The sequence below is a fragment of the Lagenorhynchus albirostris genome, chromosome 6 (assembly GCF_949774975.1).
Source record: "Lagenorhynchus albirostris chromosome 6, mLagAlb1.1, whole genome shotgun sequence".
In the NCBI taxonomy this organism is placed as follows: Eukaryota; Metazoa; Chordata; class Mammalia; order Artiodactyla; family Delphinidae; genus Lagenorhynchus; species Lagenorhynchus albirostris.
In genome coordinates this window covers 105,628,229-105,651,987 of record NC_083100.1, presented here as the reverse complement: position 1 = coordinate 105,651,987, position 23,759 = coordinate 105,628,229, and the positions used below count along the sequence as shown (strand labels likewise).

Sequence of the window (23,759 nt, the reverse complement as noted above, 5' to 3'; positions counted from 1 at the left end):
GAGCCTACAATGAAGATCTGATCAGTGACCATTTCATACTCATAAAAGATCAGTTCTGAAATTTTCTTGCTTATGTAACTCACAAAAGTATCCAAGTAGTAGTAATTTCATTCTTACTGATAAATGGGTTTAAGACTCATACATCCATCATTCATATAAAGGTAGTAGTGGAAAAGATATATGAATAAAGAAAATATATTGATAGAGTGGGCATATAAGTTGTTCTGGAATATAAGTATTATGATAGCAGTATAGAGCTAGACTGTGCTTTACCCAATATTTCTAGAGGAAAACCAAAATACACCATTAATTTACTGGCTATTGGAAATTTGTGGTGAGTAAAATGCTACATGCAATGTTGGTTAATAAAGCTTAACGGCAAAAATTTTTATGTATCTATATTTAGTAACATTTTATTAATAGCCTTGAATATTTAGTCTGGGGTAGATTGACGAAGTGATACGTGATAAAGGGGCAAATCCAGATCTATGGTTAGATAACAAACATTGGTCTCTCCTTTGTGTATCGGAGGTGGAAAGATGGGCAGATTAGCAGTTATTAGCCTGCCTCAGAGACTGAAAAGATGATTTGTCTTATCTTCATCTCCTTCAAGGGGAAAAAGGAGCTCTCTTTGTTGGCCTGAAAGAAGTGTCTCCACCACAAGTAATATGAGAGTGTTAAAGAAATCAGAGACAAACATACTGCATGTGCCTAATCATTGATATGTCATGATTTAGGGGGAAAAAAAAGAAATGTAGGGGCTTCCCTGGTGGCGCAGTGGTTGAGAGTCCGCCTGCCGATGCAGGGGACGTGGGTTCGTGCCCCGGTCCGGGAAGATCCCACATGCTGCGGAGCAGCTGGGCCCGTGAGCCATGGCCGCTGAGCCTGCGCGTCCAGAGCCTGTGCTCTGCACCGGGAGAGGCCACAACAGTGAGAGGACTGCGTAACGCAAAAAAAAAAAAAAAAAAGAAATGTCTTTCCCCAAACGTATATTGTATCACCTTAGAGATATGCTGACTAATCCTGTATAAGTGATATCTTTTGGCTTAAGACAATGGTCTTACAGGCTATTTTCAATTTTGTTCTCATCTCTGCTTTAGGTTAGGTCCCAAATACATGCATCAATCTGTAATCTTGAATGGTTTAGTAAGATTTGAGCCAATCTTCACATAGAGGTTCTGTACGCCCAGAGCAGGAAACTTAAATACTAAATACTTCTACTCCACAACGATTTGCAGTAGATCACGTGACTTCAGGAAATTTTCTGCCAAATATTTGCAAATTACAATCCTTTTGTATAAAAAGTATATTGAAACAGGATACTCTTGATCAAACACACAGTTATCTAGTCCAGGATTCCAACAAGATCAGAATAACACTGGGGACTTCAGAGGTGAGCATTGTTTATAGGATTCATGATTATCAAAATGCTTTTTTTTAAATAACTTACTTTTCAACTATCGTTACCTGAACAGGCATTAAGAATTTTCTCACCATTGTCTCAGTAGTTTTACTTTCTTACCCAATATTTTATCATGAAAAATTTTAAACATACAGAAAAGTGGAGGAAAATGCACAGTGAACATCTATCTACCCAGCAGCTAGATTCCAGAATTATTATTTTGTTATATATGTAACGTTTTTTAGGTAAAATTTACATAGAGTAAAATGTACAAATCTCAAATTAATCAGGTATCATTATTTTCCATTTGTTTTGAAATCTGTCTCTCTCAAATTTCAGTGAAACCTCATGGATCACACCCTTACTCCCATTTTCTGATACCCTGGGACTTGGCTAATCGTTGTTCTCTATATACACACCCTTAATCATTTCATGAATGCTGACTTTACAATCCTACATATTCTGTCTTTCCAGAGTGAAGAAATCCAATTATTAAAATCTCATCAATTCTTCTAGTTCACAAATACATACTTGAATTTGTACTCGAATATTTCAGTAAGGTTTTAGCAAAGTCTCAAATAGAGGTCTTGCACACACAGAAGAAGCAGGAAATGTAAATTTTATAAGCTGCTACTGCACCTCTGGTTTGTAATATATCAATGTCATGTGACTTAAGGAAATTCCCTCAAAAGGATTTGCGCATTATCATTTCTTCGCTAACAGAAGCACATCCACACTGGCTACTTTCTCAGTGATCTTATTATTCATTTTTAATGGACAGTAAAAACACCAGCAAAGTGACCATTCAAAATAATGAGCATTTCTATAGAGCTTAACAATAAACTTCACTTTCTTCTCCTCTGTCACCTCACTCTCACCACCCCTAGTCCACAGCCTTACCTCTCTCCTCCACACACACCCTCTGTTCCTTTCCTCAAATCCTATTCCAATTGCCATTGTCAAGAATACGTCAATACTAGTTCAATTTTCAATACTTATATATTTTTTCACTTTAAACTTTACAGGCCATGTAACACAGGAAAATAAATCATATTTAAAAATTGCAAAGTGAAAATGATGTGGCTCTACATGTATACTATAAAAAGAAATTTAGGTAAATGTGTCTAAATCTACACAGGATCCTAGGAAGAATTAAATCCAGTTTCTCTTACACTGAAGCAAACATATTAACACAAAAACTGCGTCAGCCAAAAGTCTCTCCATATGTTATTAAAAGCCATTGCTTTGTAAACTTTAATGATGTTTGCATACCAGTGTTAGAACCCATAATAACTCTTTCTCAGAGTATTTTATTATAAAAATAAAACAGTGGGGCAGTTTCCTCATGGAGGAATGAAAAAAGAGCAAATACAAATAAATTAAGTAGAGCAAAGACAATGATTTAAAATTTAACAGCTCATTTATTAGAGCTAATGTAAAAAGTTCCCTAAATAATACATGGAAATGTAAGTACAGCATAGAGCATGCATAAAAATTAACATACGCATGTTAACCTGTGAGAAAGAAATAAAGGCAATGAAGAAACAACAGATAAGGAAAATGTTCATTAACTACAATGGGTCATTACTTTATTTCCACTAACATTTTAATCACAAATTGCAAATGTGACTATAGGGCAAAGAGAAGCAGCTATAATGTAATTACGTGTGGCAACCACAACACAAATTGTTCCTGGGTTTTATTTGCAGCAATTGTAGCTCTAGGTACAAGACTGAGACAGTAGTGCAGAGCAAGGCCCTCTCTTTTTCCATTCCTAGCAAAAAGAGAAAGCCAGAAAGGAGGACTGACCAATTTAACAATGTTCTTTGCTTGCTGAGATCAATTGATCTTTAATCCACCAAGTGCGGTGCTGCTTACCTGCTTGAAATGAAAAGTGTTTCATCTAACAATGGCATGCCTTTCCTCATTGGATTTCTATGTAGAAAGGTCACTAGTGTAACTTGCACACATTCCAAAGTGTTAATATATACTAAAAGAATTTTTAAATTAATCAACACATATATAATTATCCCTCCTACTACACCCTCACTTTTACTGCCTATTGTATGTTCTTTAATATCTGTATTTGGATATCACAGTTCTAATATTATAGACAATGTATCTTTCAGCTTATTAATAGTAGATGTTAATTACCTTTTTTAAAAACAACACAATAAAGATATAGTAGGTGATGTGTGAAAGAGTAGGAGTTAAGAACCTAGTGGCACTGTGAAAAGACACATGCCCTGGATCTACTCTGCCATTTGCCTAAATTTATGACTAAATTCCTGAAGCTTGGTTTCCTCATTCACAGGGTTCATAAGAGGACCAACTTCAGAGTGTTGCTATGGGGTTTAAATGAGATAACGAGTTTCAAGCCCCTAGCACAGAGCCAAGCATGTGATGGACATACAGTTAATGCTAACTAGCTATTATGATAATTAGTTACAAACCCACACTTCAGATGTTAAAACACAATGGATAGGAAACACCACTGAGAAGCTGAGAGTCTGATATAAATGAGCAATTGTTGCAGTTTTAGTGAATGAGACATTTTAAAAGAAAAGGAAGATCCCACATGCCGCAGAGCGGCTGGGACCGTGAGCCATGGCCACTGAGCCTGCATGTCCGGAGCCTGTGCTCTGCAATGGGAGAGGCCACAAAAGTCAGAGGCCCACATACCGCAAAATAAATAAATAAATAAAATAAAATAAAAGTATAAAGAGAAATGATTTAAAGAATAAAGTAGAAATTAATCTGATATTGACTCAAATCCATTGATCCCATTGGTCCTAACTGAAGCCTCTTCCTCTGTGTGGTACCTGTGGACAGGGAATGTTGCCTGCCATTCCAGTAAATACGAATGCTGCCTGCCATCCCTGTTCTACAAGGATCAAGTCGTTAGCCACTGTGCTACCCACAAAAGGTGCCTCCTCAGGCAATTCAGCATGGAGAAAAACAAGAAGTATTCTGTGCTTTGTATACTTGCCCTAGAGACTTGAGATGAACATCTAAGGAATAATTTCAATGAGACCAGAATCATGCGTCTTCTCATACACAGAAAAGTATTAAAATCATTAACTTGAGATGTCTGTTCCTTGTGATTAGCAATAATCTTTTGATGTCCAATTACATTTTTTTTTCCAGCAAAAAACTCCTACATATCCTAGCTCATCCATTACCTCTTCAGAGTAGCTCCTCAGAACTATCTGAGAGGATATCTCCCAGATATAGCTCTCAGTATAATCCCCAAATAAAACTGAACTCTCAGCTTTTAGGTTGTACGATTTTCTTCAGTCAACATACCTTAGATGTACAGGTTTATAATCACACATTTTAACTTGTAGTTTTCCTTTTCCTTGAAACCTATTTCAGAAGCATCTATTTTCCTATAGCAACATTGTAACATAGTTTATATTCTAACAACAACAAAAATACATTTACTTTTCTCTTTCTCACTGAGCCAAAAGCTAGTTTTGTCCTGTTTTATCATAACTGATTAACATATTCCCTTCACAGATAATACCATGTACCCTTAATTAAAAGTGCAGGAAAAATTACTTGGTGCCTAAAGGTCTGACAGGTTAAAATATGAGGTCATGTTTTGACTTACTGAGGCCACTCAGAGGTTATAAACAAAAAATTAATAGGGCTTTTGAGAGATAATGCATTATGTATAAGCTGATGGGTCCTCTCTGTTCAATTGTTTTAATAGCAACATGACCAGGTTAAACAAATCAGGGTGTTACAGAGAACAGGCTTATTGTGAAAGTAATTTGCATTTGTCACCAAAAATTAATAAGGTATGTCATTAACAGCCATGTTACATAGAAAATACGCAAAAATTTTCAGCACACTGTTATAGATTCTCCTTCTTTCTGTGAATTCTTTACTTAGAATTGCTAAAGACTTTGATATTGAGGTGAAAACTGACAGTTATTTTGCTTGTAATTAAAAAACAATCACAATCCAATATATGTGTACACACACTCAGGGAACCACATTTTTAGCTATGGTCAGACTGATCAGAAATCAATGCTCGTTACAGGGAACTCTGCTCAGTGTTACGTGGCAGTCCGGATGGGACAGGAGTCTGGAGGAGAATGAATACATGTATATGTATGGCTGAGTCACTTTCCTGTGCACCTGAAACTATCACAACGTTGTTAATTGGCTATACTCCAAAATAAAAATAAAAGTGAAAAAAAAAAAGAAGAAATCAATGCTGGTTATTTGGTACCAACCCAGTAATGGCACCTTCAGACTAAACACTGAACTTAGATTAGTATTTAATTAATTGATTAATCAACAAAACCTCTAATAGAATTGTATCATATACTTCATATGTAAGATAAATAAGCAATAGTTACCAAGAGTGACTACTTATTATTCAGACTTAAAAAAACTTGACCAATATAAAACAGTAAATAATAAACACAGTTAAGAGTTAGCATGAGAGTCCGCCAACATATACCTTAAGCAGATATCACTTCCTAGCTGCTAGAATTTCAATAAAACTGTCCATCCAAAAATGTAATGCTCTGTATCACAAATTTTTTCATTCACGTATTTCAGTCTGATTATAAATTAAAGTTTAAGTTATTAAGGTGGTGATACTATTACTGCATGCTTCAAAACGATTATCATAATACTGTAATTGAGTCTGCATCAGCTCTGAGCAGACTATGATAGTAGAAAGCTATACTCTCTACGATATAGAAAGCTATACTAACTTTGCACTTAGAAAAGAAGCCAGGACCAGAAGTGAGATTAGAATTAAGAAGTGAGCTAGTAACAGGACTAAGAGAAAAAGCATGGCCAGATTACAAGATCCAATCCAAGAAAGGCACGTGAATGGGGTTCGTTAGAAAATATTCAAATGCCAATATCATATTGTAAATGCACATATAGATATAATCCTCATCCCAAAATGGAGAGGGACAAAAAGTCTGTCCATATTTAAAGATTGAGACAAGGCTCTGCTGTAAAGAGGGGACTAAGACACAAGACAGGAATGGTATTTTGCTGAAGAGACTTACCTAAACCAAAATATATCTCAAAATCTACAAATGCTGTTGGTTTAAAACAAGAGCTTAAATGTGGATGTTATCTTCTATCTCCAAACAGAGGATATCCAGCCTCTTCTTTGATATTTAACTAGGTTCTGGTATAAGGAAAGTTAGCTGGTGAGATACTACAGTTGCCTATGAGGGTTACCTCCTAGATTGGATCCTCTGAGGAGCAAAGCCTCACGGCTCTAAATGCCAAATGAAAGAATTGGGCCCTAGCCTATAAAATTTTTTGTAGGCAAGACACTATGAATATAAAATAATAAATATAGCTTTGTAATATTAGTTGGAGTGGGATTCAGGGAAGAAAAGATTTCATGAGTTTTTAATTCTACTTTCAGAAACCAAGAGCAAATATGACCCACTGAGGGAACAATTTTTAATACTAGTCATTCAGCTATTAGAAAGGAAAATATAAAACTCTTTATTTATAGATGACATGATTGTCTACATAGACAAACAATCCCAGTGAATATAGAGAAAAGTCCTAGAACTAGTAAGTAGGTTTAGCAAAGTCAAAGGATATTCAATTATTATATAAAAATCAGTTGTGTGTATGTTTGTGTAATGTGTGCATATGTATATGTATATATACAACATATATATGTTTAAAAAATATTGCCATTTACAATAGCGTCAAAAATATGAAGTACTTAGGGATAGATTTAATGAAATTTATGCCAAGACTTGTTAGCTGACAGCTACTTTTCAGAGAGAAATTAACGGGTATCAAAACAAATGAGAAGGCTTCCCTGATGGCACAGTTGGGAGTCCGCCTGCCGATGCAGGGGATGCAGGTTCGTGCCCCGGTCCAGGAAGATCCCACATGCTGCAGAGCGACTAGACCCGTGAGCCATGGCCGCTAAGCCTGCGCGTCTGGAGCCTGTGCTCCGCAACGGGAGAGGCCACAGCAGTGAGAGGCCCACGTACCGCAAAAAATAAATAAATAAATAAGATATAAAATGAGATATATGCCATGTTTATCAATTGGGAAGACAGTATTACTAACATATCATTTCTTCCCATATTGATCAATAGATTCAATGCAATCTCTGTTAAATTACCAGAAGGCTTTTTTTATGGAAACTGGCAAGCTGGTTCTAAAATTGATATTTAAATGCAAAGGACCTAAATAGTCAAACCAATGTCTAAAAAAAGAGAACAAAGTTGGAGGATTTGCACTACCTGATTTCAAGACTTGCTATGAAACTAGAGTAATCAAGACAATATGGCCCTGGGGTCAAGATAGATACATTACTGAATGGAACAGAATGTAATGCAAAAAATAAATCCACACATACATGGAAAACTGATTTTTAACAGAAGTGTCAAAGTAATTCAATGGAAAAAAAGGATCATCTTTTCAACAAATGATGCTGAAATAACTGGCTATCCATATGCAAAATAATAATCCATCATCATGACCTTATACCATGTAAAAATATTAACTTGGAAGCATTATAGATTTAAATAAAAGACCTAAACTATAAAGCTTTTAGAAGAAAACATGAAATCCTTGAATGATGGAAATGTTTATAAATGATATTATCATGGTTATATGATTCCACACATTTGTCAAAACTAATCAAATTGTGTATTTAAATGGGTGAATTTTATTGTACAGAAATACATCAATAAAGCTAACCATAACTGTATCATGCAATTCTGTTTAATCTGTGTTTATCTTTTTAAACTCACTTATTAAAATACATGTTACAAGTTGGCAGGGCTCATATCTCTTTTTTAACAAGTACTAATGTTATTCAGGTTATCACTTGTTTATACAAACTTTTTAGCAGGAAAGTATGAAAATGGATTCTCTTCCTCCTTGAAAGAATCTCCCCACCCACAACTGAAAGTGAAGAACATACTGCAAATAATCACACTCTATAATATAATGATAACAACAACATTAAATTTAAAACACACATATAAAATCAACAATAAACTTAAAGATTAGTCCTGGGTTCGAATTCTAGAATTCCTAAAATGTCATCTTACCCTATAAATACTTTGGTATTTTTGAATATTTTATTGTGAACAGACCCTACTTTTTATTTATTTATTTTTGGCTGCGTTGGGTCTTTGTTGCTGGGTGCGGGCTTTCTTTAGTTGCGGTGAGCGGGGGCTACTCTTTGTTGCGGAGCACGGGCTCTGGGCATGCGGGCTCAGTAGTTGTGGTGCATGGGCTCAGTAGTTGTGGCTCACGGGCTCTAGAGTGCAGGCTCAGTAGTTGTGGCACACGGGCTTAGATGCTCTGCGGCATGTGGGATCCTCCCGGACAGGGGCACGAACCCGTGTCCTCTGCATCAGCAGGTGGACTCTCAACCACTGCGCCACCAGGGAAGCCCATCAGGCGGATTCGCAACCACTGAGGCACCAGGGAAGTCCCAGACCCTACTTTTATAATAATAAAATGCAGGAAAAATTTTCCACATTTAACTTTCTGATATTTTAAGATGTCCAGTGTTTTTTGCTGTGGAATAATGATCATGTCTATTTATATATTATGGTTTATACTATGTGGACTAAAGTATTTGTTAATTTAAATAATATTTGTTGAATATCTGCTCTTGCTAGGCACTGATAGAGACAAAATATCATTAGTTTCAATAACAATTAAAACAACAGAAGTTGTAAGATCATAGGTACTTTTTAAAAATAAGAAGTTCTGTTTTCTCCTTCGGGCATATTCTTTTTCTGGTGGGCTCGTGTGATTTTACCAAGAGGCACAGATACACTGGCTATTCCATTTCAAACCAGCATCAACCATGTAGCGTATCATCTATTAGCGAATGAGCTCCACTGAGGAAGAAGAATCCTTTTCTGCGAAGTTTTCATGTTTGTGGTGTCTCCGAAACAATTACTCTATGGGAATTCTGTCTCGTTTCTAACTAGTAGGAACAGAAAAAAAAAAAAAAAAGTCTCTGAAACACATACCAGCAAGCACAGGGGATTATCTTTGCTTCTGAAATGGAAAACCAAAATTTTACCCAGTTCTGAAATGGAATCAGAAGTTGTCTCATTAAGGCATCTACTTCTCATTCCTATTGAAATAATGCAAGAACTTCACTTTATTCTAAGGGTGAAAACAGTAAGAGAAAACTGAAGTTTAAGGGATGGAGTGAAAATATGTTTAGAAGCAACCAGATAAAAAGTAAAAACTTAAAACTCTTGTTCATAGTCTAGCTGAGAAAAAAAAAAAAGCAAACAGAAAAAGTGTGCATAATATTGTTTATAGGGGCTGAATTCCAGTTTCATCTCCATATGATTAACCTTTCCACTTTTTATGGGCATAGCTATTTCAATGATAGCTTTTGTGGGAGATAGAACAGAATTATATTTAAATGAGTATGAAAGAAATCAGATGAGAACAAAAATATAATGTTAGCCATAGATTTAGGATATTCAAGGCACTCCTTCATATGACCTTTTCTAGAAAAGCAGGAGGAAAATAGCAATTCTCTCTCACAAATCCAAGAGGCAGAATATCTGTAACAGAACACATTAAGTGGAGAAGATAGTTTTTCAAACCTTGAATACTACAAGTAGGCATTTGCCAATAAAGTGGCCAACCTAGAAGAAACGGACAAAGTCTTAGAAAGGTACAATCTCCCAAGACTGAACCAGGAAGAAATAGAAAATATGAACAGACCAATTACAAGTAATGAAATTGAATCTAAGTTTTAAAAATTCCCAACAAACAGAAGTCCAGGACCAGATGACTTCACAGGCGAATTCTATGAAACATTTAGAGAAGAGTTAACACCTATCCTTCTGAAACTATTCCAAAAAATTTCAGAGGGAGAAACACTTCTGAACTCATTCTATGAAGCCACCATCACCCTGATACCAAAACCAGACAAAGATACCACAAAATCAGAAAATTACAGGCCAATATCACTGATGAACATAGATGCAGAAAACCTCGACAAAATACTAGCAAACTGAATACAGCAATACATTAAAAGGATCATACACCATGATCAAGTGGGATTGTCCCAGGGATGCAAGGATTCTTCAGTATACGCAAATCAATCAATGTGATACACCATATTAACAAACTGAAGTATAAAAACCATATGATCATCTCGATAGATGCAGAAAAAGCTTTTGATAAAATTCAGCATCCATTTATGATAAAAACTCTCCAGAAAGTGGACACAGAGAGAACATACCTCAACATCGTTAGAAACAAAGATTAATTGTCCAAGGTTAACTAAAGAAATCGTCAAGAGATAATTTCTCAACACATGGAATATATAATAACAAATATGACATCTTGCTTGACACTGAAATCGTTTCCCAATTGTTTCATGAGTGTCTAATCAGCATAATGTTGGTCATATGTGAAAAATCATAAAAGGTGACACATGAATCATGAGACCTGTTTATAAAATGTTTCGTAAAGTCACAGTTTTCCTGGGAAGAGCCTGAATTCCTAAGCCTCAGACTCAAGACTTCCAGAGTATATACATTTTTCAATAGATAAAATTGTCTTTCTGTTTTTTTACCCATGCGTAAAAGTAGAAGACACAGATTTTAAGTTTTTGTCCATATCTTAGTAAAATAGCAATGAAGACTCCATTACTAGTTACTATTTCTAAGACTATTAAAAATGTCCATTTCCACACAGGCTTGCTGATCCTAAAAACACATCTTTCACCATGTCACTTTTATTTTCTCTCAAACATTATGTAATCTCAAATTCAAGACCTTGCGACTGTATTCACTCTTCCACTATTAATTCAATCAATACCCATTGAGCATGATTAGGGCAAGCAACCTGCTACCACAGGACATAAAATTGTAGGAAGGATACAAGGAATACTTTCAAAAAGCTTTATGTTGATTGTCACACAAAAAGCTGGTCCCTGATAAGACTACATAAAAAGTAATCCAGTGAATTTTTTTTAATTGGGCAATTCTTGCTACCAAATGGAAATGCCTACTGCACTATTACATTCCAGCACAAGCTCCCTATCACGTAGAAACCAGTTACAAGCAGTTCATGGCCTGGTACTGATTAACAGGCAACATTTTGAGCAGCATTCTTTCAGACCAAACTCACCTCACCTCTTCCTCTTTCTTCCTCCTTCTTCTCTTTCTTCACTGACTTTCTGGCTTCTCTTTCCACATAGTGAGTGAAATATGGTAAATGAAGTTTTCTAAAGTTTACAAGTTATAGATTCATTGAGGTTCCCTTCATGGTATTTCCTTGTGTCTCTCTCAAAGTCTTACATGAGAAAATCTGTGTCAACCTACCATACCATGTAAATATCCATTTCCAGACTAATCAAGTAAGTCTGTGGATCAGTCACATGTAAGAATGGCTTCTGATCTGGTGGAGTTCACTGAAGCATAAAGTTTTTAATTTTGATGAAATTCCACCTACTTGTTTTTTTTTTTTTAATTTCATTGCTGGTGCTTTTGGTGTCAAATCGAAACCACTGTATAACCCAAGGTAACAAAGATTTACTCTTGTGTTTTCTTCTAAGGGTTTTATAGTTTCATTATGGTGATGGCAGCATGACTCTGTAAAACACACTGGATTACATACTTTAAACTAGTTAACTATGTGGTATACAAATTATCTTTAAAGTTGTTTAAAAAAAAAGAATGTCTTCCGATTAGCCTTACTCAAAAGGCATCTATAACAATGAATTTAATAGACACATAAGTGGTGTAATCAATAATTGTTCCAGAAAAGAAGAGCTCGGCCTCTAGACAGAGCACACAGAGCTTCACATCATAAGCGGTAAGCAGCCTGTGCTCTGAATGACATTATCATAAGAAGCACTCATGACATTTATTTATGTGGAATACTTTATTTTGCACATGTATGATTGCACTAAATTCTCACAGCCACCTTACAATATGAGGAAAGAATTATTTCTACATTGACAAAGTAGGGAAGTGAGCCTCAGAAAGAAAAAGTGGCATGCCCCAAATTGTACATAAATAGAGATGCTTGAACCTGGATTTGAATCCATGTCTGTCTCCCAAGCTATGGTCTTAACCACTTCATCAAACTGTACAGCAACAAAACATCTGTTTGTAAGTGTGGATCAACAACACCAGTGGAGGCTGACTGCAAAGTCAACATTGTCCCATTTCTCTGCCAACCCTAATTTTTTATAACAATGTTAACAAAAGAAGTTGTAACAACTTACAATGTCAATTACATACACTTTATGAAAGTTAGAAGTCAGTATTTCAAAATGGCCACAAACATAATACATAGTGTTTGGTTTATGTGGTATGTTGAATAATAAAAAAATAAATTTATTTAAAAAGAAATACTGTTACAGAAGTTGTTCTCGGGCTTCCCTGGTGGCGCAGTGGTTGAGAGTTCGTGCCCCGGTCCAGGAGGATCCCACATGCCGCGGAGCGGCTGGGCCCGTGAGCCACGGCCACTGAGCCTGCGCGTCCGGAGCCTGTGCTCCGCAACGGGAGAGGCCACAACAGTGAGAGGCCCGCGTACCACAAAAAAAAAAAAAGAAGTTGTTCTCAATTTAAGGTACATTTTCATTAACTTTCAACTGCTGAAAGAGAGAAATAGGAGGAATCCAACGAAGTATACATATGTCACTAGAATGGTCTTTATCACAAAACGAGTTATTCTTTATAAGTATCCAAGGGTACATAGTGACTGAAGTGCCCAAATGACTTTGCTATAAAACATTTTCTCCTATTAGATAATGTCATGTATAGAGTATAGGAAAGTGCTATTAAGTACAGGAAAAAAAAAAAAAAACTGGCAGGATTTAAGTATCACTCTCATCCTCTCAGATCCCTGGAGTAACATCAAAAAGTACATTGTGCTAAAAGATAGCATAGTATTCCAAACTGACTGCCCTTAAAGGCTAGAACTTTTATAAGGTTATTCATTACATTGCACTTGATTATCTGCCTCGTTCACAGCTTTCACTGGTCTCTAAGAAACAGACAGTCAGATACTCCAAGATTCCCTATTGGTGGAGGATGGAGAACGCATTAGCTATTTTAGTTTACGGTGGTTGTTATCCTAATTCTGGGACAGGAAAAATATTATTTCTTTAGGAATTTACTTCTTGATATTTTAAATATCTAAGTTATAAGTATTAGGAAAACTATACAAAGTAGAATTTGTATTTCTTAATATTACTGGTTTTTCTTTTTCATAATCTTACAGAAATTTTTCAAGAAATTCATTTTAGAATTTATTTTGGGAAAGCAAGAAAGAAACAGGACTTTTTAAAAACGTGAACTTTAAACTTCTGTTGGCATGTACTTCTGTGCTGAAATATCTTTTGGATCACCCTAGAAATAGAGGGATATATGTCAAAAGCAGGACATCTAAGTCACAAGCTTTGTGAAAATGATCCTTCAGTGCAATCCTGGGAGTATAACAGCAGGGAATCAGAAACATTATTAGCACTGACTTAATAAAAGAGAAACAAAGAAAAATGTCTCTGAAAGAAAGATGATCTTGCCAAAATCTCTCATGCTTTATAGTGCCACCAATAAAGGTGACTGTATCTCACTGAGTACCTTACAGAATTCTCAAGAGTCATCCCTCTAAATGAAGTAATGTCTCCTTTCTCACTAATGTGCCAACTCCTGTGACAGTCTCCCCATGGACACTTGGCTCAGAATTGTTCTGTTCCTAGTATGAGTGGCTTCAGATTCTTGGATGTAGCCCATATTCAGAAGAAAAAAAGATCACTTGTGAAATTATGAAAGCATCTTTTTCTTAGACAAAAATGCAGGGAAAATTAGCTCAATACAATGTGTTTGCTGCTTTTCAGAGAACAGAGTTATGTTCTGGCCTGTGATCCTCCACCAGCCATTTACAAATTATCCTCTTGAGTGATACAAGTAACAACACTCATTAGCAACCTCAGCGAACTCCCCATTTCTTAAAAGGTGATTGTCTCAAATTTGGATTGGCCAGGTTCTCTGTATCTTTATTCCCTCTTCTCCAACTGGCAACTTACCATTTGAGTATTTTCTCATTATCAGTAACTATGCTAAAAGCCAAGAGAAAAGGTGAACTGTCATTGGTGTCTCCACATATCCACGAAGAGAAAGGAATGAGCATACAATTCACTTCTGGGTGAGATTTAAGAAAGGTGTTTCTGTCCCCAAGAATATGAGAGAAATCAAGGAGTTGTTCTTATGGTAAGGGTTTATAAAGAAACTTGTCTACATAATTTTCATATAATATCCAGAAGAAAAAGAAAGGGTGGCATTTGTTATTAAAGTGACATATACAGTAAATGTTTCCCTTACTAGGTCAACATGGAAAAATTCCTTAAATTCTTTGAACCTTGGTTTGGAAGATATGAAATATTAACAACACTATTTTCCTCATAAATTTTTGTAAGTGTATATGAAGTCACATGCCCTAAACAACTGCCGGATACATAAGAGTTACTTGTTAATATACATCAATAGATAAATTATGTAAAATACATTTGAGTGTGTGTGTATATATAGAAACATATATAGATGGATGGCTAGCTAGAGAGGGATAAAAGAGACAGGGATTATTATTTAATTGGAGAACTCAATATAGACAGTGCACGATTTATCCCAGGGAACTTTTCAAAGGCACAAAACAACTCTACTGCAGTCACGAGTCAACTTGCAATTTCTGAACGTCTGTTTTGTGAAGGGTCCCGCATGAAGTGCTTTCAATTACAGGTGGCTGTTAAAATTCATTTCAGAAAGCCAAGAAACAACTTTCTATATATACACGCTTTTACTGAAGCTTGTTTAAATGATTGACCTTTCCTCTTTGATTCAAAACACCTTGTCAAGATGCAATGGACTGTTTCTAATATAAAAGAAAATAAAATAGGATTCTATTCTGAGAATACAGCTTTGCCTGCCTGAAGTGCTGAGGAATCTTATAGAGGAAGGTTAACACTTAGAAACCAGAAAAAGCTTTCTCTCCACATATCATTATGCTTGATGAAGGGACAGAAAGATAAGAAGAAACGTTCTACAATTGTTAATTGGTAGCCAATGGTAAGTTTATCAGATAATGAGGTTAACAGTTTGCAAGCTCTCTCAATAGTTTGCATTGTGTCTTTCTATGTGCATAGGTTAAAATCTGAATTTCTGACTTCCCATTTTAAAAAGTTGGTGATGGTAACTTTTCTTTTTATTTTCCACAGCTCATATTGCCATAAACTTCTAATGCCTTGATGAATAGCTGTCAATGAGTAATTCATTTAACTAAGGCCTCCAGTGTGTAAATTTTTTATTAGATCTTTTGGCAGTGGATACACTCTACAATTCTTCCCATCAGAGCTCCAGAGGGTCTGAGAACTTCTCTGTAGATTAAACAAAAATGAAAAGAAGAAAAAAAAGAAATAAAGAGTACTCTGGCCATACCACTAGAGCAATAACAAACCAGATCTCAAATTTCACCTAAGACAGGAAAAAAGAAAGAAGTGACAGGCATGTAATAGTTTTCATATCAGAGTTGGCTTAATTCTGCAGGTTCTAGTGTTTAAGAACTTCCACACGAAGTAGCAGTGCTCATAACAGTAAAGTTTTAAAATCCCCTTTAAAAATAAAATGGTTAGACAAAGCAGTTAGACTGTATTTTGAAGTATAGTTATACAGTTACGTATAATGAATTAGGTTATCATTCAAAGGTAAGACTGACTAAGACAATAACTATCACCTGGGGATTCAAAGTGTCTATGCAAGAAAACCGGTTCCTTGGGATGCTACACAGAGGGAAGCAGTTCTTGGTCCATTCAATCAACTGACACACCTTATTACGCTACCTTTCTGAGACAATGGCAAATACTTGATGCCTCTGAGCTAGTAAAGACTCTGAAGTCCTCCACAGGACAGCTACAAGGCTTTAACTTTGGAATCTCCAAATTTATTTGGCCACGGAATCCTAATAAAAGAACACTGCACGAGTTTTCTACTCAAAACAGTTTTGGGAAACTACCAGATTGGTCTCAGGTTCCACATGCAAACTTTAAAATAAAGGTTTGCCACTGAGCTTCAGAAAAAAACACCAATAACTTGAATGATTTTTAAAAACATTATTTCAGATCTCTAGTAATATGTTCTGAAATATCTCATCTGAAATCAGAAGGCAGTCATAAATGTCAGCTGTTTGTGAGACCTCTTTAAAAGCAGACTGTTCAAACTAAATGTGAAAAAAAAAGGACAGAGAATCTTGGTCAGACAGAAAAGTACTAAGAGTAAATTCAAGTGGATCTTTAGGGTGAATAAATAAAAATGGAAAAAATCTGCTTTTAGAAAACAAATATACTCCACTGTTGGATATCCAAACAACTTACATTAAAGGGGGAAAGAAGAACATTTCTAAAGAATTAAGGGAAAGGCTAAATTTCATACAAGGTAGTTTTCTCTCTCTCCATATCTATTTATCTATCTATTATAAACATGTCATCTTATATAAAAGAAAACAATTTTTTGAAATAAAAGGTTTTGTCATTTTTACCAAATAAACCTAAGGAGCAACAATAAATTAGAGCAAAGCAAGCCCACTCCTTCAGATATTTCAATATCACAGTGCAAATCTGACAGGTATTTTTATTTCCTATTACCATTTGGGTACATATGTGAGATAAGAAATATTTGGATCATGAAGCATTTCACATCCGTAATAACCTTGACTCTAAGCTCTTTACCCTTCAGGGGCTCAGGATAAAGGGTAGTTGAAATTAGCACAGACTTGACATACTTATTCTTTAATGAACTCATACATTCTAGGTCAAAGTAAAGTTTTTCTGTCAATTGGTAATATTTCTACAAGCCTTACAAACAAGATTATTTTTCTAAGAGAAAACTGGAATATCTCATTTAGGCACTAAAATGTCTGTCAGTCTAACAATTCCATTTACTATGGCAATCGGATGTTCACTCCTTCATCTAACAACCTGTTATCAATCTTCTACTATATGTTCTAGATGCTGAAGTTGATTCATTTCACAGAAAACACTTACAACAAGATACTATAATAAGAAGAATGATTTATAACAATACCAACTGTCTGTGCAACAGTAACATCAATTTACTTGAGAAGATTTTCTGTTCAATTTTATTATGTTAGTATTTTCATGTTTCATTATTATCAGATTATTTCCAGAGCATATGAACATAACTAGCTGGTTGAATAAATATGCTTACATTGATTGAGTCTTTTATTAAAACTCTAAAAGGACTATCAAGATAACATTTTGGGGCTTCCCTGGTGGCGCAGTGGTTGAGAGTCCGCCTGCCGATGCAGGGGACACAGGTTCGTGCCCTGGTCCGGGAAGATCCCACATGCCGCAGAGCGGCTGGGCCCGTGAGCCATGGCCGCTAAGCCTGCGCGTCCGGAGCCTGTGCTCGCCAACAGGAGAGGCCACAACAGTGAGAGGCCCGTGAACAGCCCCCCCACAAAAAAAAAAAAAAAAGATAACATTTTGCACATATATTTGATTAAATAAAAATATTGTTCTCACCACAAACGGAACTCATGAAAATAAAAAAAAAAACTATTTCAACTTCATCTTTCTCAATTAAATACCAATCTTTAATTTTCATTTTTAGATTTTTGTTAATAGTTGTCAAATTTTACTAAAAAGAACCTACACTATTAATTTTTCTACTGAAGCCATCAAATTATCATCCAAAGTTTTTACCATTTTTTTTTCACGTTTTCCTACTCAAATGTTTTTCACCTATGACTTACTTAAACCTGCTTTTTTTTACAACTTATATTTTGGCTTTCAGGTAGCTTTTGAAGTTTCTAGTTCACCTGGATAAATATTTTCAAAAGACATCATGGCTGTTCAAAGGTACCTAATATCTTTACTGCTTACTCTTTCTGTGAAAATTTAGAGCTTGTCACTACATTTCTAAAAGCAGTTAAAAAAAAAAAAAAGAAGCAGCATGAAAAAGAGAGAGTTCAATAGTAAAGAAAAAAATGCAACAACCTGCAGAGCAAAGACTCTAGAAGTCCATTTCCAGCCTGATCCCCTGTGTGACTTTAATATTCTACTCTTAGGAAAATGCATAGTTTTCACAGTTTGAAAGCATAAAGAATACACTATTCAAAACTTCTGTCAAGATTTCCTGATTCTAAAACCTTATCAGCTAAAAAAGACCCTGCTATATTAAAACTGTCAGCAACAGTCCACAAATATGGAAAATGGTTAATATCTCTCTTAATGTTGTGCAAATCAGTTTCCTCTAAGGAGTAAAAACATTGGCTGTACCTGTAACACCAATCTGTTGATACTTTACGAATAACAAAATTCAAATCCCCTTTAAGCAGCAATAAAGTGATATGAAAGCACTATAATGTAGTGGAAAGAGCTTGGGCATTTTCAGTACGTTGAAATGGGTTTGAGAAGACAGGATGGCAGGGTAAGTACTGCAGTAGATAGCCTGTAAAATGGGACCCCATAATCCCCCTCCTGTATTTATGCCCGTCTATAACCCTCTTTCCTGAATGTAGGCTGGACTTTGTGACTTACTTCAAACCAACAGGACGTAGCAGAAATAATGGAATGTCGCTTCCAATTTAGATTATAAAAAGATCTGATCTTCCATCTTGGTGTCTCTCTCTGTCTCCCTGTCTGTCTGTCTGTCTGTCTCTCCTGTCTCTCTCTCTCTCTCTCTCTCTCACTGCTCAGCCTGGGGAAACTGTGTCATGTCATGAGAAAGCACCGTGAAGCAATCTATAGGGCAAACAACCAAACAACTGAGAGAGGGCTCTGGGCCACAGCCAGCAAGAAACTGAGACTCAGAAGAGTGAATTTGGAAGTAATTCTCCCCTAGTCTTCTGATGAGACTGCAGCCCTTGCCGATAGCTTTACTGCAACCTCACTAGAAACCTTAAATCAGAGGCACTGGATTCCTAATCAAAGAAATAGTGAGATAATAAACGTTAGCTGTTTTAAGCCAGAAATTTGGGGGTAATTTGTTATGTAACAATAAATAACTAATACAGGTGCTCTGTGTTCTTACTACTGGTATCCTACAATTCCTTAATAGGAACTCAATAAATGGTACCTTCTGTTACTATTTAAATCGCAACCTTGAGTTTAAGATACTGAGCTTTAAGCCAACTAATGCTTTCTCCCAAATAACATTCAGTAAGCATCCATGTGTCACATAAGACAATGTGTACAAGTCTACCAGATATGAAGATGAATAAACTGTCTTGCCATTATGATTATAACAAATGAAGTCACGTAGCATGGAAATTGAAAGATTAACATAAAAATACAATTTTAAGTATTTATAGCGTAGAAATAATGTTAAATCACCTAAATATATAATAACAGACCCATTGCCTCTCTCACACTCCATTTTTCCACCAACTTCTTCGTCTCTCATTGATTCCCGAACAGAGTACCAGCGTCTTCCTTTCCAGCGGCTGCAGCTCTACAATTCACACAGCCCAAGATCATGCTTCACAGAACTACTAAGCATAGTGCACTTCCTCAAATGCTTATTGGATAGAATTAATGCACCCTATTTTAGGAAGCCATATGGTGGTTTCTCTCTCCTGCTGGACATGTATCATAACTGTGAAGTCATGTTTGTTTATTCATTACATTGTTCAGGGTTTGCAGAAGGCAATAAAGCTTTCCAATCAGAACTCTCTGAGTTTTAATCTTAGTTCTATGACTTATTGGTTCTGTTACTTAGACCTTAAGAAATTAACCCCTGACCCATAATTTGTTTCCCCTATAAATTGGAGATATCAGTGCCAACTATATCAATTATTAATTCTGAAGACTAAATAAGATGAGTCAAAGTGCAAAGAACCTAGTAGTGAGTCTGGGACAAAATGAGAACTCAATAAATTATAGTTAGATACATGGGGGTACAAAGATGAGTGAGACATAATACCAGCACAAGTTACACCATTTTTGAAAGACTTCTGATTAAGTGAACACATCAATAAAGTATGGTTAAACCCACACAGATAATTGAAAGGTGATTCAGAATCAAAATTCAGTTTAAATACCTACTGATTGCCAACTCTCTACAAATTTCTATGTTAATGCCTATGATGTGTGAGCAAGACATAGCCCTCGACCTAGAGTAGAATATTATGAAAAGAATAAGTGGACATAACATAAACTACTGCTAAATAAGGACAAGAAGGCTAGCTATAATTTTAAAAAAGCAAGCCACAGTGAAAATGGGGACATAAGATTGAATATGACGAAAGTTTTGGGCAACTTCTTGAAGATTCTGTGATTTGAGATAGATTTTTTTTTTTTTTTTTTTTTTGCAGTACGCGGGCCTCTCACTGTTGTGGCCTCTCCTGTTGCGGAGCACAGGCTCCGGACGCACAGGCTCAGCGGCCATGGCTCACGGGCCCAGCCGCTCCGCGGCATGTGGGATCTTCTCGGACCGGGGCACGAACCCGCGTCCCCCGCATCGGCAGGCGGACCCTCAACCACTGCGCCACAAGGGAAGCCCTGAGATAGATTTTAATGGCTAGGAATTATATTTACCAATAGGAAAAAAAGAAGTATGCAAGGCAGAGGAAACTAAATGAGCAAATATCCTGAGGATGGAAAGTGCTGGAAAAGCAATTGTGACAGGATTAAAAGACAGAGGTGGTGAGAGAAAGAGGAAGGGAGGAAAGAGCAGAGAGACAGAGAAGAGAAAGTTTCCTGGGCATACATTGCAGATTGGTGAAAAACACTGTGGAAATTCAGTTCCATGATAATGAAGGTGCCCTAATTTTTCAAGAATTTGATGCATATTATGTCTGGAGAAATCACTTTTAGATATAACAGTGCTCTCTAATATGTATCAGATTTCCCCCCTAAAGACAATTCTCTGCTATTCCAAAGTATTCCTATTTGTGAAATTAGAAATGTCTTCAATAATTATCTCTCAAGGCACAGAGGCATGCCTTTCTGCCATTAGTATTTAATATAATACATATATGTTTACATGTTAGAAATGAGTTGAGCTAAATTCTCCTACGTAGTCAGCCCCATGAGAGCATAACCTTATATTCTGTCTCTGATATAGGTACTCACGGACATCTCACTGAAAACATGATTTGCTTCCAACATGATCATCTAAGATATATAGGAATCCTTCCTCTAAACATCCCTTGATTTTCCTATGGTATAAACGTTAGCATCTTTTTAGACTATAAAGCAGTTTTTCAAACTAACTTATAGGGCAGCTAAGATGTTTTTAACCAGGAAAAGCCCAATAGGGGTTGATATGCAGTCAAACTCAGCAGCCCTCTCGCATTGACAGTGACCAGCAGTTTGAAGGCGGAACATGTTTCTGCCTATAATAAAAGAAAAACCAGGACCTTAAAACATAATTACAACTCTAATTCTCCCTCTCCAAATAAACAAACAAAATCATAAGGGCTTTGTACCCTCTTCAAAATAACTTATGAGGATAGAAACACCTGTCTCACTATTTTCCACTAATATTTCGTGCTATTTAGTCTTTTTTTTTTTTTTTTTTTTTTTTTTTTGCGGTACGCGGGCCTCTCACTGCCTTGGCCTCCCCTGCCGCGGAGCACAAGCTCCGGATGCGCAGGCTCAGCGGCCATGGCTCACGGGCCCAGCCACTCCGCGGCATGTGGGATCCTCCCGGACCGGGGCACGAACACGTCCCCTGCATCGGCAGGCGGACTCCCAACCACTGCGCCACCAGGGAAGCCCTTTCTAAGTACTCTTGATAATTAATTTCTTAGAATATAAAGGTTGGTCAAATTATTATCATTCTCAAATATGAAGCTTATTTGCACAGTCCTTTAAAAAAATTAAGACCACAGATAAAGATAAAACCATTCTGGACAGTGGTGAGCAGATTCAACACATATCAGATACTTGAAATAATGCTTTTAAGAACATGTAAAATTCTCAGGATAGAATATATAATATGAGAGATTAATGCATTAGATTCCCATGGACACTTTCTCAATAGTAAGTCTTCACCAGTGTTAAAGCACTATCCAATTTAACTCCTGTCAAAATGCCAACAAGTCCCAGAAAAAGTGTGATAGATTAACCTTCTTCAGCAATTAACAACCTCGACACCAAAGAGTTTACCAGAAATTCTAAAAAAAACCTGCAAAAAGACAAGAGCAGTTAAGTGACCATCATGCTATATGTCACCCATCAAATTCACCTTCTTAAACACTTTTTACATCATTCCAGCCTCCAAATCAGAAACTCAAAGAAACTTCCCATTGCCCAAAGGATAAATTTTAAGATCCTTGGCCTGGAATTCACATTTAAACATAATCTGGAATCAATCTTTCATTTCATGTTTATTTCACATTGATTCTCAAAATGAACCCCTGCATCTAATCCGTCTCATCTAATTCATACTGCTGATGGCCATGGCAATGTAACAATTAAAATACTTTTTCATGTTAATCCTTTCGAAACACCTATATGAAATCCAAGTGTCACCTCTTCATCGTTAATGAGGTCCGGTATCACTACTATAATCAAGATTAGCTTCCTCCTTTTCCAAACTTGTTTAGTACTTATGATCTGCACCCTTTATTTAGCAGTTAATGATACCAGAGAATGTATGATGTGTATAGATGTCTCTTCCACTGTCCTTAAGTTTGACCACCAGTTGGACCTAAAAATGTTAAAGTAGCATTTTACAGTGAAATGAGACATATCAATGGGACCGACATCCATTTAGTGAGTTGCTACCAGACCTTACCCCCAATGAAATAGAATAGATCAGAACATATCACACGTAGTAAGGGTAACTATTATCTATAAAATTTTTGTTTTTTGTATGTGTGTGGATGTATGTGTTTAGAGGGTTGCAATGAATATTTCTTACAGTACTGCATTATTTCTTTTTAAGCTTGAAAACCACTGTCCTAGAAGACCATGTCCCCTACTTATTTACATATAGAGCGCCTAATAAAGAACTCTATATTCAATAAATGCTTACAATGGGAGCACTTGTATCCATAGGACAGGAGACTGAATGAAATTAAGAGAAAATCAGATACACACAAGGGGAAGCCAAAACTAAGGGACAGAATGGATACAGTGGGAGCACCAATGAATACATACTGAATGAAAAAAATGGGAAAGGTGAAATTGCTATGGTTAAATTTGATTTTCAGTACTGCCCGGAGTTGTCTTAGATTTGGCACACGACTATGTGACACTTTGACTACCATGCTTCAATGAGGACATCTCTGAATCATCCTAAAACTCAAGGGTCATCTACAGCAGGTTGTAATACCAGGAAGTTGTACTACTGAGCAATATAAAAGAAAAGCTCAT

At 36.2% G+C, this 23,759-nt stretch overlaps 1 protein-coding gene across 1 annotated transcript in view; it reads right to left on the bottom strand.

Moving 5' to 3' along the window:
• DPP10 (dipeptidyl peptidase like 10) overlaps positions 1 to 23,759 on the bottom strand; it is a 648,385-nt gene that overhangs the window by 529,916 nt on the left and 94,710 nt on the right. The window lies entirely within an intron of this gene.